At 40.1% G+C, this 18,833-nt stretch overlaps 1 protein-coding gene across 4 annotated transcripts in view; it reads left to right on the top strand.

Moving 5' to 3' along the window:
• LOC107226613 (mannosyl-oligosaccharide alpha-1,2-mannosidase IA) overlaps positions 1 to 18,833 on the top strand; it is a 277,631-nt gene that overhangs the window by 214,851 nt on the left and 43,947 nt on the right. The window contains exon 1 of one of the 4 annotated variants that reach the window (XM_015667490.2): positions 8,513 to 9,279. The exons of the other annotated variants lie outside the window; for them this stretch is intronic. The gene's annotated coding sequence lies outside the window, so the exon portion shown is untranslated. Of the gene's footprint in view, positions 1 to 8,512; positions 9,280 to 18,833 lie in introns of those variants that run through there. 4 annotated transcript variants of the gene reach the window in all.

The following is an 18,833-nucleotide window of genomic DNA, read 5'->3' as shown; positions in this document are numbered from 1 at the left end:
CTCTGTCTTCCAGAGAACTTGGACATGTCGTTGCAAGTAAAGCGGAAGATTTCTAGGTCCGGTATCGATGATATCTCTGAAACCATTTGGGTCAGTCCGACGAGGTTCTCGATGAAATTCAACAGCCCCAACGGTCTTCTTAGTCTTGAGAAAAAACTTTTCGAGAACTGTTAAGAATATTGCAAGTTAGAATGGAAAGGACAGCGTCGAATGATTCCAATTTCGTAGTCGTATGCGTATATTTTTGGCGCTTGCTTCGAAGTAGGTTTCGGAGTTATTGTATCGCATTATGCGAATCTCCCGGTCGTTTCCTATTGCCTCCCAGTCTGAGAGCACCGTTCAGTCCCCGAGGATAAAGGAGAGTCTGGGGCTTTTCGGGGGGTGCTGGATCGCGGAGGAGAGAAGGAGCGGCGTTATTTGGGCAAGGAAAGGCGATGGTGAATGAATGCACGGACAGGGGTGCAAAGTGGAGTCGGTTTGTAATTCATATTAGCGCCTGAGAGGAGACAAAGCAATCAGGTGGACAGAAGCGAAAGTGAAGGAGAGCCTAGGCGAGGCTTTACCTTCCCCGTCGAATTAAACTTACAGATCTTGGCAAGGGCGAGAAGATAGTGCTCGCCTTAAAAGTGGTTGTGAGCCAGATAAAGAAAAGACGGGTATAAAGGAAGGAAGGAGGGGAAAGGAGGATGAAAATGGAACGTGGGATGAAATGAAAGGAAAATATTGTATTTTTTACGAGACTCTCTTAAATCTCACCAGGGTAACTTCTCTTCTTGAGCTTATACCGAGATCAGAGTTTCTTCAAAGAATTCTGTCCACGAGACACAAAAGAGTTCAGTTTCTTTATTACAACCGAGTTTAACAATGGTTTGCTCGTAACGCGAAATGAAAGAGGCAAAAATGAAAAAAAACAAAAAAATAACAACGAGTATGCAAATTCCAATTGCAATTAATAATTTCCCCCTCGCCCATCCCGCTGGGACTTTCCTCGTTACTCTTAGGTTTACTTTACCGGTGAGTACGAAATAATATCGCTAGAAAAATTCTTCCTCTCCATGGTCTCAGGCATCGCGAGAAATACGACAGTCGTTCCCCTCAATTCGCAGCTCCTCGTCGTTCCACAGAGACCGACATTTTCTCCTTTGCCAGGTGATTCTAAGGCACCTGCATCGCGTGCCTGGCTGTTCAGTGACCGCCGTAAAACGTGACTTCAGTTTTATCACGAAGCAAATCAGTTCGCGGTAACAGTTTACGGATTTTTAAACCTCGCGAACTCGCAGCCTTTTCGTCGAACCCGACACCCTAACCGACATCACGATTATTGCTTCGGGATGCAACGACAAACTCCAGGGAGAAAAACACTGTGAAAGATCGGTCGCAACAATGGCGTGCTCCTAATTGTAGGTTGGAAAGAAAACGTCTGCTCTCGAGTCTTGACCGACGTTTGCTGTGTGCGACATGCGCACAATATTGTCAGTGTAACTTTACGTGTCCGTGCTCACCTGGAACAAGGATGGAAAACGCACCATTGTCTCACGTAAAAACCGCTCTGGGACCTCGCCGCAATTATCATTTCGATGGAACAAAGACTTCCTTAGTCGTCGTCGACGTCGGCCATCATGGGATGTACCTGGCCATAGGTTTCACCCTCTTTTCCACCCTCACTCGTACAACAATCGCTCTCGACAACAGTTGCCATGTTTTACTACCTCAAACTCTCTCTCTGACTTCGTCGTGTAAACTGTTACACTTTGCAAAAGTAACATTGTACCTACGCAGTTTTTTTTTCTCCTTCCTCGTTCCGTCTCCGTGTATCCTTTCTGCTCTCTCCGCCCCGTTGCACCTCGTTTCATTAATTATTATCACACTGTTGAGAGAAATAACCTTCTGAAATTTTCTCTGGTTGTATATTCGTCGTATGAAATAACGTTCAACCGATCGAAAGCGTGAAAGACTCGGGCTGATATTCTACGCAATCCGCTTCTTCGTACATCTGAGTCCATGAAAAATTATTTCGCTATGACAAGTCCCTCTTGCCGCAGTTTTCCATCATAAATTCGGTGTAATTAGCAGGCGTTACAGTATATCGAATAGCTACTATATTCAGTCTCAGGAAACTCAGGATACCAGTCATTCTTTGACACCAAAGACAAGGTGTGCAATAGGGGAAAAAACAGAAAAAAAAACAATAACGCCTGAGGTTTTCGTGATTTGAAAAATTCAGTATTCGAGATGAGATTCTCTAGTTGATTGGGTGGGGGTAAGAAATCAGAAAAACCAGATATCAGAATTACCAGAATTCCGAATTTAATAAACTCGAATAACAAATATGAGAGAACAGATACTATCAGGAATTTTAACTCCCGAATGGTACCCAAAAAAAAGCTGCAGCTTACCTGAAATGTATTTAGTAGATGGCTCTGTTATCCGAACCCACTTACTTCGGAAAACGTTAATTGGAGAATTCAGAGATGCAGAATTTAATAATGTATAGAGTCTATATTCGAAAGAATGAATTTGTAGAGAGTTTCATATTCTCAAATGTCGAAATATTATAAGGATGAAGTTAGAACTTCGTTGTCTAGAAACGGCGGAAAACAGATGTCTCCAGAATGTAGAAGGGTCATTGTTCAGAATCGTAAAATTCAGAAAGATGAGTATTCCGAAAGTAACCGTATAGATGGCTTACCACCAGAATTTCACATTCCGAGTCTATCCAGCCAATCTATTTTGACTTGTAAAATGTTTTATATACGGAATCAAACAAAATCTGCAATATTTTTATCTCATTAAAAGATTGAATACGACTTTTGGTATCATGAACTTGTATTTCTTGGCTTCTAATATGATATGAGTTACTGACTCTTCCGATATATTGGAATTCTTCATTCTGACGATTTTGATATACCGCAATTCTATATTCCGAGCCTTCTATGAGATTACAACTCGGAGTTCTAACCATTCCGTTTCTTGATCCTTCGCATTTATGAATTCGAATAGATGAAAATTCTACTTTACGATCCGTCCGACGGTTATTTGTTTGCGTTTGCGAGCAATCGCATTTGCCTCATTCCGCTAACGGCCTTTCGTAATTTTCACCAGTTGTGCATTTCAAATTCTATAACTTCAAATTTCGATACTTTTACATTCTATTTCCATTATTTCTGGCTTAATAAAGCTTTACCACTTTGTTCTTTCGTGATCGTGAGTTTTCGATATATATATGTTCGGAATACCGACCATTCTGATTTTGGCTTCTTCTGATTTTTTATCCGCACCCGAGTTGATTGTCACCCGCATCGGAGTTCGGTAGCAGACAAAATGCTCACTCCAACCGGGGGCGAACACAGTGCTGGACCACCGCAACGGTCAACTAGTACAGTTGTTTATGACACGAAATCCGGCACATACCGTCTCTAAAAACGCTCGGGGCTTTTCGGCGTCGCGTTGCGGGCTGGTCGCCGTTCGCCCAAAGAAACGCACCGAGATCACGCCTCGGTTAGATTTATATTAGTTGGTGTAACATTCGTCGAGGACCGCTCGCTTTTGTTTCGCTCCCGGGGTCCTTTGTTGCCCCCCAGCAGTTCCGACGACTTTTTTCTAAAGGGGCAGAAAATTTGTGTCGCCTATCGCCATTCCTCCACCTTCCCTTTCCTGCTTTCAACTCTTTGTCGCCAACCTTAATTCGCAATCCTTACTCCGACGTTTCGACTTTCTTGCCTCCGTGGAATCTCCTAAACGCCTGCGATCGCCTCTTCGCCAATTTTTCCAGGCACGCTGTTGTACTCGTACCCGATTTCTCGTCCTGAAACGCAGCGGGGTGACTTTCGAAATATTCTAAACACATCCAGCCACGAAAGTGGAAACCTTTATTTTATATATCGATTATATTTCCGGAGATTCGATGCATTCGTGAAACAAATTACTTACAACAGAATCGCAACCGAGGGAAATTTACCGTCGTACTTACTATGTGCTACACAACTGGTTTAATTTTTTTTTTTTTTACAATAATCGCAATGTACAATTCTCGGTACGAAATGAAAATAATGTTTGCAGCTCTAAACGGGAAATCTGGTACGACTTACCATTCATTTTGATTATGGTTACTCTTACTGTATATTCTTCTAACTGTTGCGAGGGTTCGATGTCGATGCAACAATTATTTGTTTATTTAACTGAGGAAATTTTACAAACCTTAGCAAGTAGACTTGATGTTGCGATAATCGGAAAATGTAATATAGACAATTATAATTACACTAAATAGTTACGTTATAAACCACATTTTCGTGCGATTCTAACGATATTTAAATGTTCGTTGCGACGTTACCCATTATACCAGATTTTTTTAGTAACTAAACATTATAAAGCTATTCAATCATCGAATCCAGCCGAAAATATTGTATACCTTGGCTATTGACTGAGCGAATTGAAAAAAAGCGTGTCGCAGTTATGAGGAGAGTGAAATGGATGACTGGAAGTCAGTCAAATGAAGGGATTTTTATTTCGCCGACCGAATAAGAAAGGAGAATTCGAACATTGCTTTGCGTATTCCAACGTATTTCCGAGCCTGAAATATGGGAGACTCGATGATCCGTTTCTCGAGCTGATCCCTCGACGCTGCAGCCTTTTTCGCGTCTCGGTTTCATGCAGCGGGGAGAAGGAACGACGTGTATATGCGATAACGTTTTTTCCGGGAGAGTACAGGAGTGGCACGTTCGTTTTACATGCAAATTGGACAGAGTGTTAGCGGAGAGCTGAGAGCCGATTCGAATTGATCGATGTAGCGGCACCCCGTTGTACGCGAGGTTGGTGTGTCTCCGTGCAATCGCGGTAATTGTTACGTTGAGCCCCGCGCGTGAGCTTTCGTGAGCCGCAGAGCTTTTTCGAGTAGGAGGAGTTAAAAAGGCGGAAACAAACGTTGCGTTTCCAGACGCAAGCCTCCCCTCCTCATTTTGCCTTTATGAAGATATAAACGGCCTAGCGTGCACTGTGCATAATTATTAGATCAAACTTTAGCGTTACGTGTTAACTAGATTTTGACGCAGCTCACGATCGCTCCGTCAGATGTTAGCCCTCCGCTACATGCGAGGGTTACACGGCTGCTTTCGAAAATTATTCTTCCATCGTACGGCTTCCCCGACGCTTCCTCCGAACGCGAGAATTTTTAAGCTTGACACTCTTGTATCTTGCTTTCAGCTCGGTTATACAGCAGCTGCAACACTCCGTTTTTGTCTCTGCGAGACTAGAGTGGTCGACACGACGGGGATTCACTTGTTGAAATCGCAAACCACTTTGGAAAGTAGTAACTTCAAAATCGCTTGAAATCACTTGAAATCCCTTGAAATCCTTTGAAACTGTTTGAAATCGCAAAACACTTTGGAAAGTAATCACTTCAAAATCGGTTGAAATCACTTGAAATCGTTTAAAATCGTATGAGGTCCCTTGAAATCGTTTGATATCGCATGAAATTGCGTGAAATCGCAAACCACTTTGCAAAGTAATCGCTTTGAAATAACTTGAGAAATCGTTTGAAATTGCATGAAATCGCAAACCACTTTGGAAAGTAATCACTTTAAAATTGCTGGGAATCACTTGAAATCAGTTTAATTCGTTTAAAACCGTATGAGATCCCTTGAGATCGCATGAAATTGCATGAAATCGCATGGTTTTTCACTTGTTGAAATCACAAACGACTTTAGAAATTAGTCACTTTAAAGTCGCTTGAATTTACTTAAAATCGCTTGAAATGGCTTAAAATCATTGAAATCATTTGCCAACCGATCCATGTGTGAATGAACCCCTTCGGGTTAAGAATAACGAGGTTCCGGCCACGATTGAAACAGACAGAATCCAACAGCTAGATTTCATGCTTATATGATTAGCTACTCAGCGTGAATCCGTTAAATTTTTTCAAAATGTATTAATTTCACGGGATTGTCTTGCCTTAAACGACACGCAGAGTGTTCACATCCAAGCGCGAAAATCGAGAAATCAACCCTTTCATGCAAGACAATTTAAGGCGATGACAGCATAAACGCCGTGGCGTGCAATGGGAGACGGCTAACTATTGGATCAAACTTTTACGCTGCCGGTTAACTAGATTTTGACGAGCTTACGTTCGCAGTGTTCCGAGGCTTCAGGTCAAAATCCTGGTAAATTGTTCAATTAGCGGTGTCAGCGGAATTTCCCAACCGCTGATGCATCTTAGAACAATTAATCGCCCAGCTGCGGATCAATCAGTTTCAACTGTGCATTAGGATTCTCAATATTATTTAACGTTCCTGTTTTCTTCAATGTCTGCATCGCTCTATGTTCAATTCACTGAAATAAAAATTGAACGAAACCAAGCGGCTTCCGTGAACAGTTCTGAAATCGAACGACGCGACGCTGTAAAAATGCATCTGCTCAATGCAGCTGTCGTTTGACATTTTTAATGAAATTCCCTCGATCCTGAGAACAGACGATCAGTCAAAGGACGCTTACACTGTCAAAAGAAACACAGTTGATGAAACCAAGTTTCTAAAACTTGGCCCAAGGTTAATGAAGTTTATTTTGATTCGAAGCATTACACATCTCTCAACACCTTGACTGTGTGCGACACACATAAGGTGAGTGTCCCAGTTATTTACCTTTTTTCATTGCATCTGTTTGATACTTAGTTTTCAAATTACCAAAAATTAAATTTCTAGCGTCTAACCCTGTAGCAATTGGTTTTGGTTATCGAGAAATTCACAATTTGTGCCGTCAATTTATAATTTTGAAAAATGTAAGGTTTAATAATTGGGTCTAACGTGTTAATAAGTGATACCCTTACCTTATGTGTCGAAAAAAGTCATGACACATATTTGGGCATTTGAAGAAAATCAAGTTTCTACTACATCGATCCAACTGTTGTTTGGTTATTCATAGTTTTTGAGACCGCTGAATCCGAATCTGAAATCAGATTTCAACACTTCAAAATGGCAGATGCAAATTCGAAAAGTAGTTGGATTTCGACAGACATTTGTATCTTCAGAATTTAGTCCTCGCGAATTTCGAATTCGAGACCTGATTTGAAGGATTTGAATCTCGGTTCCATTCTGACGGATCAAAATGTAGCAAACCGTTAATGTCAAAATATTATCCATAATAAAACATGTGAAAGAAATTTTTTTTCGTTTTATATCCCGCTCTATGCCGAATCCAAAGTCACAAATCAAGGACGTGGTGCTTGTTGACTCCGATTTTGTATTTTTTTTGTACCATTTATATTTTTGAATTTTTTCTTGTACTTCTCGTATTTAAAATGATTTTTTTTTTCATCATAATTTGTCTATAATTATTATTTTTTTTTTTATTACCGTATACACACAACATAAAATGGTTACTTTTGACAAAATCAAACTATTTTTTGAATTTGCATTGCCACCATGTTGAATCCACCATTTTGAATTTTGGAAATCTGATCTCACATTTGAATTCACCAACCTCAATAACCGCATTACTGAAATCATACGGTGAATCTATCAGAATTTTTCTCTGACACAAAAGTGGCACGAAAGTTTCACTCACGCCACACTTCTAAAGGGTTAAGGTAGTCAATAAAAACGTGGGTGGCTAAACACGTAAAGTTAAATGTGATAAGTCAGAAAAAATTTTTCATCGACATCTAACCGTCAATTATTAGACGCCGAGTGATTAAATGCGATGAAAAATTAGTTTGCCACAAGAGTACCTGTCGAACGATGCAAAATATCTTGCATGTAATCGAAATCTTGATCCACACAGGCACCCTGAAATCATAAAAATATAACTATAACTGATCTTCACATGTTTAGCTAGCAATGTATCAATTTCCACAATTTCCCAACGGTCAATTTATTCAGCGATTAGAATTAAATCCCTTAAATTCTTCTACCGGTCTGAACCTATCAACACGAATTTCTCGCGTGTAAAAATTAGCAAGACTTTTCTTCATCCCTACGAGTCATATCGTGAAAAGCAACCCGGAATGTCCTCGACCCAGCAAGACACGGGATAGCACGATGAGTAAAACGTGACGCTGACGAATCGTCGAGTAAATCACAGTTCTCGTTTTAACACCGTGAAAGAATAAGGTTGAGAACCGGCGATGGGATACAGTTAGTCAGACCGAAGTCCCCTGCAACTGTCCCAAGACGAGAGAAGCGAGGCCTCCGTAGGAGCCTCAGCAGCTGACGCAGAGGTACCATGGTCCCAGGTACGACGACGTCAGGCCCCATGCATCAGCCATCGAGGCCCGTGAGGCCCCCTTCAGGCCCATGCAGAGCGTAGTCCAGGCGGCGCGACACCGGCGGCGGTCGTACGACCAGTTCAATTTCAGTTTGCAGCCGCGAGTGCCTCGTCTCCCCCTCCTCCTCCTCCTCCTCCTCCTCCTCCTCCTCCCCCGCCCCTTCCCGCTCGGCACTCCCCCTCCTTTGACGTCGCCGTCGCGGCGCTTGCCCTCAGTACTACGCCGGACGTCGCAGCGTGAGCAGGTGCCGTCTTAAAAGCTCCGCAGAGGTTCGCGCGCTGTACGTTTTTTATTTTTTTTTTTCCCTCCTCCCCGTGAAAAAGACGAAGAAAAAATAAAGAGCCGGAATAACCAGGCCGCAACCGTGATCCGGTTTTACAACCCTTTTTCACCCCTCGTGATCGGCAATTTTGGTTCTTTTATCCCAGGTGTCGAGATTCTTTGTTTCGTTACTCGTACGTTATACATTCCTGACTCGCTAAAAGCGTTTTTGTACGTTGCAAGGATTGTGCTCCGCTTGCGCGGAGGGAAAAATTCACCGGTAACAGTGTCGGGTGTGTTTTTCAGGACTTTTCAATCCCCCACCTTCCTATTTTAAAAGGCTGCAATAGTGACTGTGGTTTCTGTTCATAGTGAAACTGGTATTTTTTTAGTGACTCGTGCTACTTTCGCCCTGTGGCCTCGAAGGCACTTACGAGTAGAGTTCTCACGCGAATTATATACGGATCCACTTCCTGGTACCGGTCAATCACAGGGATAAACGATCAGACGCATGGCTGGTTCATCGTCGTAGAGAAAACTACCGCTTTGGCAGTCTGACAGGGATCCCTCCTGATCCTGAGGCGAGAGGAAGTATCCTGAAAAAAACTGGTAAACAGAAAACAGCGGTTCCCGATCTACGGACATTCCGAAACTACAGTCGTTGATAATTTCCTATAGTGGAGAAAAATACAGCTGCGAAGATATCGCCATTCGACCACACACTCTGTGATAAAATTGTGATAACACATGCCGGACATTCATTGGTTCGTATTTAAAGCTTATCGCTAACTCTTTTACCTCGGAGAACATGAATCGAATGCATACATGTGTCCACGATGTGAATGATAGGAAAGTTTCGAGATCATCGCCGTACAGACAATCGCTGCAAAGGGGATAAATCAAAGAGATTGAGAGGAGCTTAACGAGTAGTATGGTCGGCGTCACGTGACAACGTCGATCTTGAAACGTGTCGTTTAAGTTCGTGCCTATGCCAATTACTCGTTTACTTAACTGTGCTTCGCTTAGCTCACTCATCGCGCACACGACACTCAAAGTCTCCTGGTTGCATGAACCGAGACACGTGGCGAATCTCGAACAGCTGTTAAAACCCTGATTTCGTAACATGCCGGAGTTAGTAACGTTACTGTGACGAGTCATGTTGAGGGAGAACTGTTATTTCGCGATTCTAGATTATCTGGAATTCAGCAAACCGTAACGAAATGAGACACACACTTTTATTTTAAAATCTAGGTTTCTTTAAAGACATTGGAAAGTTGAAAATTTTGAATTTCATTGCTTCGTTTTGTTACGATAACGTTAACAACTTTAATCTCGTGATTTTGTCACGTGTCGTTACTCCAACGCTACGTTTTCGCGACTTTTATTTTTACCGTATTGATAACGCGAAAAATTTTAAACCAGTTAAAATCCAGCGTGATCGCATCGTTGTCGCAGTAATAATTGCAGTCTGGAATCGAGTGGATCTTTTATTTGTGGCTCTGCTTATGAATGTAATCTCAAAATTGCAAATGAATTTTCATTCCGTTGTCTCGTGCCGCGAATTTTGCTGTCTGGTTGAGAATTTGCCGAATCGTGAGGTTGAAGTTAATTACGTTGCTACGCTGACATATGTTTGGGATAAAATCTTTACATGATTTGAGGTTCAGGTAACAAAAATGTATCGAGTAATTTAAAAAGCACGGAAATCATTGGAAGTTTGTGGAATCTGAAGAAAATTGCATAATAAAGATAATTAGAAATAAATTGAAGCAACTGAGAACTTTCTTCATACTTTGAGATTTTAATAATTATTCAACAATTGTACAGAAGGTCAAATTTTTTGACAGATTTTTAGGAGAGCAAAGCAGCCATTCTCAAACTTGGTTTCTACCACATTCGATAAATAAATTTTTTCCTGCAGATTACTTAAGTTTAATTTTTAACCTACTTTATTAAATTTTATATTCATAACAGTGGCCTTTTAGATTTCACAAAAAAAAAAAAAATCGCGTTTGAATTCATAAAATACATTATATATTCTTAAGAAAAAGAAACGAAGCAACTAATCGTCCAAAAATTTACTATGAATTTTTTACTGAAAATTTATCCACAGTTAAACAGAGCTACTGTTTTCTCTGATTTGAATATATTCATACATATATTCAATTTTCAAGTAAATAAAAAATGTGTATCTTGCTAAATTGAGCTCTGCCCGCATCATAAGCAGCTGCCGAATTTTGTTCAGCAGTTTTATTTCTTCTATCGACACGAGTTTTTTTTTATGGAAAAACCGTGCGATTACAATTTGGACATATGGAAGACACGAACCTTGAACTAATTGATTGCTCCCAGGCTAATTGTTTCTATTTATGACAAAACGTGTAATCTCTTTCACTGCCCAATTCCGGGTTAAACTAAACTCAATATTTTTTTCAACGATAATTTTAGTTTCATGTTACGCCATTTATGCTGGCTTGTTTTGATCTTATCCATTTTTCTGCGTCTGATTAAGTGGGCGGAAAATCGAGGCTAAGCCTTTCAGTATTTACATCGCGTGTAATAAATCACTGTAAAACTGTCTCTTTGGGATTCATGTCACACACACCGAGTCTCTGAAACTTGATAAATCCACCCTTCGATTACTTTGAGAAACTTTATTCCCCCATGAGTCGATTCGTCGGTACTGTTTCACCCATCGGCGACTCGCCAATGTTCAAAACTTCATTCGGACGAAGACAGTGAAGTTTTTCATCACCTTCACTTTTGTCTGCTAGTCTAACTTTCTCAGCACTTTAATTCTTGAGCTGAATCTTGTTTCATTTGAGAATATTATTTTGCTACATTATCCCACGATATAAGGTCACCAACAAGTGTGTTGATTCAGCTTGCCTTCTTTTTCGTATCTCGTTTCTCTGGCCATAAACACGTGACGTTGTTCTCAGTTTATCGCTGGCTACTTTCGTGCTATGAATATCGTACATTCAAGTGTGCTGTGGAATTGACACACTTATATATTAACGATCACATCGCGCTGTGGCGAGTTGCTTTTGTGTGACGTTTACGAGTGCATATTAGCGCACATACAAGATACGAAAATTATAAATGGGGATCGGTTCACCGAACCTGAAATAAAGTGCAACCGAGTCTTCGATCAACAGTGGAAAATTCCTCACGCAATTCGTTTGACACATGTAGCCGTTGGAAGTTGAATTCTGTACGTTGGATCGAAGATAAAAGTTTATGCAATGTATGATTCGTTACGACATTCGGGCCAGAAACCCTAAAACTGTTAATTTCGATGTTCTATTTCATCCCAGCGATGTAGACGTTCCCGATTTCGAGGGTAAAAAAAAAATAACTATGTTAGCGACTGCAAAAATCAGGCTTCAATTCCCATAATGCATTGTCTGTACGGTGTTGCCATTTTGAACAATGATCGTAAAAAGCTGATTTGATCCGATTATAATTTCCCTGCCGATGATAACTTTGCGAAACTCAAGTGTGCATGCACGTCGATTTTTATCCCATAAAACCGCGATGCGAATTGTCGAAACTCGAAATCCGCAAGGTCGATCGATTGTTTGAAAAATTTTATGTACTGAGAACAGACGAAAAATTCAACGCATGTTGATCCAAAACGGATCGATGAAACTGTGATTTAACACGTCATGCACACTTGACTGTTACATACATATTATAATGATGTTTCATCGAATTACTAATGAATGTTAGAAACCAATTTGGGTCCATTTTAATGCCACAATTTCGTTGAACCTAATACCTGCTCGTTACCTTATCTTCTACTACCGAGTTCATTATCGTCGTTATTCACCTGACCCTTTTCACTTCTAATCTCGATGCGTCGTCATAGATGAAATGCTTTGAAGTGAGTAAAAATAAAAACATACCTACGATTTTTTGTTTACAGTATTTCACCGACACTGTTGTCTCAAACAAATTTTTGAGCGGACATCGCGAACTACATTTTGTTGAAATATCGCGATGCGTTATATAAATAAGCGCGTGAAATTGTCTCAGAAATTTTCATTCAACTTTTATTTGAAATATTTTCAACCATTCAAAAACGTACGATTTGCGATTCCGTCGTAAGAGCGTTAATTCGAACGATAAATTATAAAACCGTAGGTATGTACGTATGATCCCGGAATTTCGTCTGGAAAAATATTGAATTCCACGATCTGACTTCGAGTTGATTACACAGTTGAAATAACCGTCGTGTCGATGTAGCTATAAGGTACGTTAATCGAAACGGCCTACTTTATCGAACTTCGTACGACGACGGAATTATACATAATCATACAATATCAGTGAAACGTTGACTGTCCATCAATCAAGCCAGTGACGTGTCAGGAAACTGCAATATCTACATACACATACGTACTTTTACCCTCTTACTCAAAGCTGGCTTTATGTATAAATTCATATCGCCATCCACTCGTGACTTTGCAGCAGCTGCACTTCCTATGCGTGTAATCGCGTGCAGCGAGAACATTGCACCGCGTTTCTTCTCCGCACGATGAAGGAAAGTAGCCCCGAAGTTGAGAGGCTCTTTTTGTTACGTCCTGAAAATGTAGCTTAATAATTGCAGTATCCTCCAGAATAACTAGGAATAGAGTGCAACCCGTAATTCAAGTGAATGGGTGGTGAGATAAAGAAAACTAGTTAAAGAAATCACTGATCTAACGGATGCCGATAAAAAATTACTGACATTGTCATTGAATGCGCGTCGTTTAACACGCTGTAATCGACCTGTTTATTGCTTTTATTATGCTTGTTCGAAATTGAATCGTTCATTTTTGAAACCCGATTCCGAAGGCTTAAAACGAGAATATCGTTGTACTGACGCGCTGTCGGAGTAGGATGAATAAACGGAGTGAAAGACGCGTGCTGAAAGAATCGAGGTACCAAGAAAAACGCGGGTAATTCAAAATCGACATTCAAGCTGCCATGCAGCGCGTAATTTCCGAGGACTTTGACGGGATATCGATTCGGGCAGCGAACGCTATCGCAGTATACCGGGGAAGAAGAAGAAGAAGAAGAAAAAGAGGAAGGAGAAGGAGAAAGGGCCGATAACGCTTATCCGCTTATCTAATTTTCGGGTTATGGTAAAGCTAACGCGAGCCTCGTGCCTGGACTCGGAAAAGAGCCACGCGAGCTTCGGCTGCTGCTTCAGGCTGTAACGCCGAACCGAAGTCGTTCGTTCTCCAGGAAGTGACAGCCCCATGCCCGGTTACTGCGTCGTTATCTTGAGAAAAATTTCTCCCTTGGCTTGAAGATAAAATTCGTATTTTTTCCTACCTTCTTTCCCCCTCCGTTTCGTTTAGTTTAGCTTCGTTTCGTTTCGTTTCGTTTCGTTTCCAAGTCACAATCTCAACGCTAAGATCCAGTGGCTCAGAATCAATAACCGAATTCAATTCTGATAAGGTTTATCAGAGAATCGAGCTCGTAATCGGTATGGGGAAAAATGTTGAAAGGCATCGATTTTTTCTTGCAATAGTTCAGTGACCGATAATATGAGATGATTCTGGATTTAAAGTTGGAGAAAGAAAAACGGTCTGCTAAAGAATATCTTCAGCGATTTTATTTGCGTCAATGATAGCGTGCATGAGCGAAATACCATCCCTGCTGTCTAGTAGAAATGAATTCGAGCAAATTCTAATTGCGCAAGCTAAGATGTCTATCATTTGAGGAAGGTTTCATGATTAGAACTTTCGAAATAATCAAATTCTGGTATTCTCATCGTCCGATGCTCTTTTTCGGCTCATATATTCACCGCAAAGATCTTCAGAAATCGCCCGAATGCTAATTTTACGAACAGTTGTTCACAAAGCACGAAATCGAGGTTAGGGTCGCGTGATGTCAGATTGGTCCGCAACAGCGCATGCGCGGAGTACGGAAAATACCATTTTCAACTCCTAGGACTGAGAATTGATCTTTTCAGTACTCCGCGCATGCGCATTCGCAGACTCGTCGAACCGTAACAGAAACTGATACTTTGTGTACGGAAATACGCGTGGAAAAATGCGTAAAACATTCTCGCGTTGCACGAAAATGTTTTCTTTTCTTTTTGTTTTTTCCATGTGAGACGGACATCCTTTCAACCTCGCAATCCAACACAATATTTACTTCCGTCTTGCCGCTTCGATATTATTTCTTCCTGGTTATTTCGTTTGAACATTGTTTCAATAACCAAATATTTATTCATCTGACGCATCATTTACGCAGCTGACGCGTCGGACGCTTTCTCACATTCTTATACTTTTTCTCTACCCGCGCATCCACCGATTATTATTTCGCCGATTTCGCGTATCCGATGCACAACGAATCGATTCGAACAATTTAACCAATTCGAACTTGTGGTAGCTGGGATTTTTATTATTCTGTGTTGCTTTTATCCCCATTCTGATGGGCTTGGATTTCGATACCGTCCGCACGATTTTCGATACCGTATTGACGTCAGCAGAACGAGATTTATTCGAGGTGCGCCCGATGGCATTGTGCTGACTTAGCTAAATACGAATACAAATACCTACCGATTTTCGTCTCCTTTCTGTACTCGCGTAGTCCAACGGACGTCGATACGCAACGATACTTCCTATTTCACCTAGATTCCGGCTGCAGCATCTATTATTTCCGTAATTACAGTTCACATTGAAAGAACACATTTTGGATTTCAAATGTCGGTGTCGACTAATTATTTTGACTCCCCTCCACGAGTTTAGATTTGAAAAATTCTATTTTTACCAATTTGACAAGTTACTTCCGAATATTAAAAGAGTAATCGTTAATTAAGGGTAAAATTTTTATTATCAAAATCCTATAATAACAGAACCTTACGTTTTTATTTACAATTAGTTGAAGAATGGGGGATAAGAAAAAGCGACAGTACTGCGATCGTAATCACGATTCTTTTTACAACTTAAATTATTACTCTGAAAATAATCTAAAGAGAAATATTCGGCGAGATACAAGGTTTTATTTATTTCGTATCGATGCAGCAGGATATATAGATTTGGAAGTTGGAGATTTTCTCAAAAGCTCCGAAGATGACGTCTTGGCAGCTTCTTGATCGCGGACACTTTGGAAGTAATCGCGTAAGGCGAACTGCGCAGCTTGTACGAAACGCGTATATACATATGGTAGATATATATATATATATAATATAATACGCCTCTTTTATGAAAGCGTCGTTTCATGCAAATCAAAGAGGCCTCTTTTGCCCCCGGCCGATTTATGGTTATTCTACCAAACGGACGCTAGCAATCTATAACGCCCTGACGCCCCTGAATTCTTCCGGCCGACTCCCTGACAGTGTTTTTTATCTCTTGTTTTTTCTCAATTTCTTTTCTTTTTTTCCCCGTCCTCCTCCTCCTCCTCATCCCTTTTCTTTTTTTTTCACATTTTCTTTTTACTTCCTCCTTTTCTCTCAAACCCCAGGGACTGCAACATAGCAAATCATATTTACGACCCTTACGATTGTGCGATAAACGCTTTTAAGATATACGATTTAACCGATTTTATATCGCTCGATGTATATTTCCATTAATTGCACTTTCTTGTTCTCGACTGGTTGTATGTCCTGTGCCTAAAATCACTTCGACGGGATTTTGAAAAATCTTAACTTTATCCCGAAATTATCAGCTTCGCTTTGAAAAAATAAAAAAAAATTAATACTTTTTCTTTTGATTACAAATACCGCCGGCTCTGAGCGAAAAAATTCCAGTTAAAGGTCCAAAATTTTACTGGAAAATAATTTAGCACCCTGAAGGTAATAATTTCCTGTGAAATATCAACAAATCACAAGATTTGTCTCGATTCGATTCAAGTCATGCGCGTTACGAATGTTTTTGACGCTTTGTTGCAATCTGCATTAGGTATAATTTGAAGAAAAAAATTGTCCAAACTGTTTTTTCGCGTCATCTTCATCTCGATTTTTTATTTTTTTATTTCTCTCGCAATTTCGCTAACTCATATATCCATGGAGACGGGTAATTTTTGCTGATAGGGGCAAGAGGGGAAGAGAATGTCTTCTTCGTGCATAACGTATAACACTCTTTTTGCTGGTCCAGCGAATCTTTTTATTATATCTCAAGACGGTATAACGTTGATTTTTATCACAATATTTCACTTTTATTATGTTCTCCCCTAATTCGCCACCGCCACGGACATTGAGATTATACCGCGATCCTCTATATAGTCGCCCGTTTCTCGGCTGTTGAGCCGTCCGAAGAACAAAACTGATAAGCCTTCGAATGACGTAGAATCTTTTATTCATGGTGCGTTCGACAGTCGACGTCGCGTCTCGTCTCGTCTCGTCTCGTAGACGCCGTGAGGGGTGTATAAGTCTGAATTTAGTCTGGTAACGCGATCCACAAAATACTGTCCCTCCTTCTCGTCATTCTCCTTTTCTCCCGAACGAATCCTCGGCTTGACTCGATATCCAAATGACGTTGGCATTTCCTTTCTCGCAAGCTTCCTGATTAATTATTCAATTTTATCACATTGCCCAGAAAAGAGAGGCGAGCAGCGCTGTGTTGTGTGTAACATTGAAAAGAGAGAATAAAAATCTCGCTCCAGGTATCGGTATGGATAATTTTTTATTATACGTACTGGTTTACTTATCAAATTTATTTGATTTTTATGTTTTTTTTTTTCTTTTTTTCTGTCTTTGTCTTTGTTCTCCCGCGTCTCCTGTTTCTTTGGATACAACATTATCCGTCGGATGCAGATTTCGTGAATACACACGGTTTTGTTTTCTATCCGTAATTCATTCAGCCTCCCCCGTGTTGTTCGTCGTTACTTACTCGAGATGACGTAGAGGACTGAAAATTCACCCGAAACGAGGGTGAATTCGATTTACATGAGAATTGGCTTGCGAGCAATTTTTTGATCGCCGAGTTCAAAGTCCCTTCCGTGAAATTACTAAATCATCGCAGCGGGCTGGTGTGATGAAAAATGAAAAATAAAAAATAAAAAAGAATTAGAAATTAAATACCTACCTTTACTCAATCCAGCATCGTAATACTCAAATTATAATTGCTGGGTAGTATCGGCAAGAAAATAATACAAAAACAATTTAACTCGCGTTTGAAATGATTATTTATTTAAAAGAGTTTTCAATTTCAATATCTCACGGTTCAAATCAATGACTCAATAGTGCGAACAGATTTTGCTGTCTAACGTATAAAAATAATTCAATCACATCTATGAGGCTAGTTTTCTCGACTTAGAGATTAAGGTCTAACAATAAGTACAAAAATTAATCTCACAAATCGAGAAACAAGCAGAACAATTTTGCTCCATAAATAGAGCGTTCTTTCGTGCAATGGTTCTTCGAAACATTGTTACATAAATAAGTTTTGATAATATGAATAGAAAATCAATGCGAAATCGTGTATGAAAGAGAATGATTTTTTTACTTACAGTTTAAAAATTCCGACTACGTGTAATTTTTTTTTTTTTCGCTTTTTTTTTCTTATTTTACCTTCAAACAAAACGACGATAATCAAAGAAGCATTTTTCTCCTCTCGTTTTTGTTTCCGCTAATAATTAGTAGGTAATAATTATAAAGTCATTTCATAGCATGTCAGATATAATAATTTCCAATGAGTGGAGATTATATTCTATTACTTTTTTTTAGAAACAAGAGAGTCCGTGCAACGAAAATCGAGAGTAGACAGAGACCGTATAACAACGTGGTAACATATATAACTGTAGAAAGAGCAGGATTAACGATCATCTTCGAGACGAGTGTTGCGACGAAAATGAAGATAAGAAAGTTTGCAAAGCCATTACCCTTTCTTCAATGCCCTACCCCTGAAACGTTTCTCATTCGAACTAGTTGATGGCTAGAACGAACGAACGAACGAACGAACGAACAAACCAACCAACGAACTCACGTTGTATATAGTCTAACATTTTGCTTTCATTCTGCGACTCGCGATTGCCTTTCGAAAAGTTTACCACTTGAATTTTCGTTTTGTTCCGAACGAAGAGGGCTGCACCCTGCATAGTCAATTGCAGCCCCGTCATCCTTTCTTCCTACTTTTTTTCGTACATCTACCTCGTGTAACAATTTTAACAGGATACGCGATACTGCGGATAAACTATCGTCGATTTACTTCTCTAGACTTTCCGTGTGCGGATTTGACAGAAAAGCTTCTTTCAAATTGAATTAGACAAAAAAAAATAAAAATGCGTAGATTTCTGCAGAAATTTGTCGATTTTGAAATTGAATTTTATCGTTCAATAGTCGTACAAGGAAATTAATTTGTCTGATTTAACGCAGGCGTGTGGT

This window comes from Neodiprion lecontei, chromosome 1, assembly GCF_021901455.1.
Source record: "Neodiprion lecontei isolate iyNeoLeco1 chromosome 1, iyNeoLeco1.1, whole genome shotgun sequence".
NCBI lineage: Eukaryota > Metazoa > Arthropoda > Insecta > Hymenoptera > Diprionidae > Neodiprion > Neodiprion lecontei.
The sequence above is the reverse complement of the archived record's forward strand: the minus strand, read 5'-3'. Positions and strand labels throughout refer to the sequence as shown.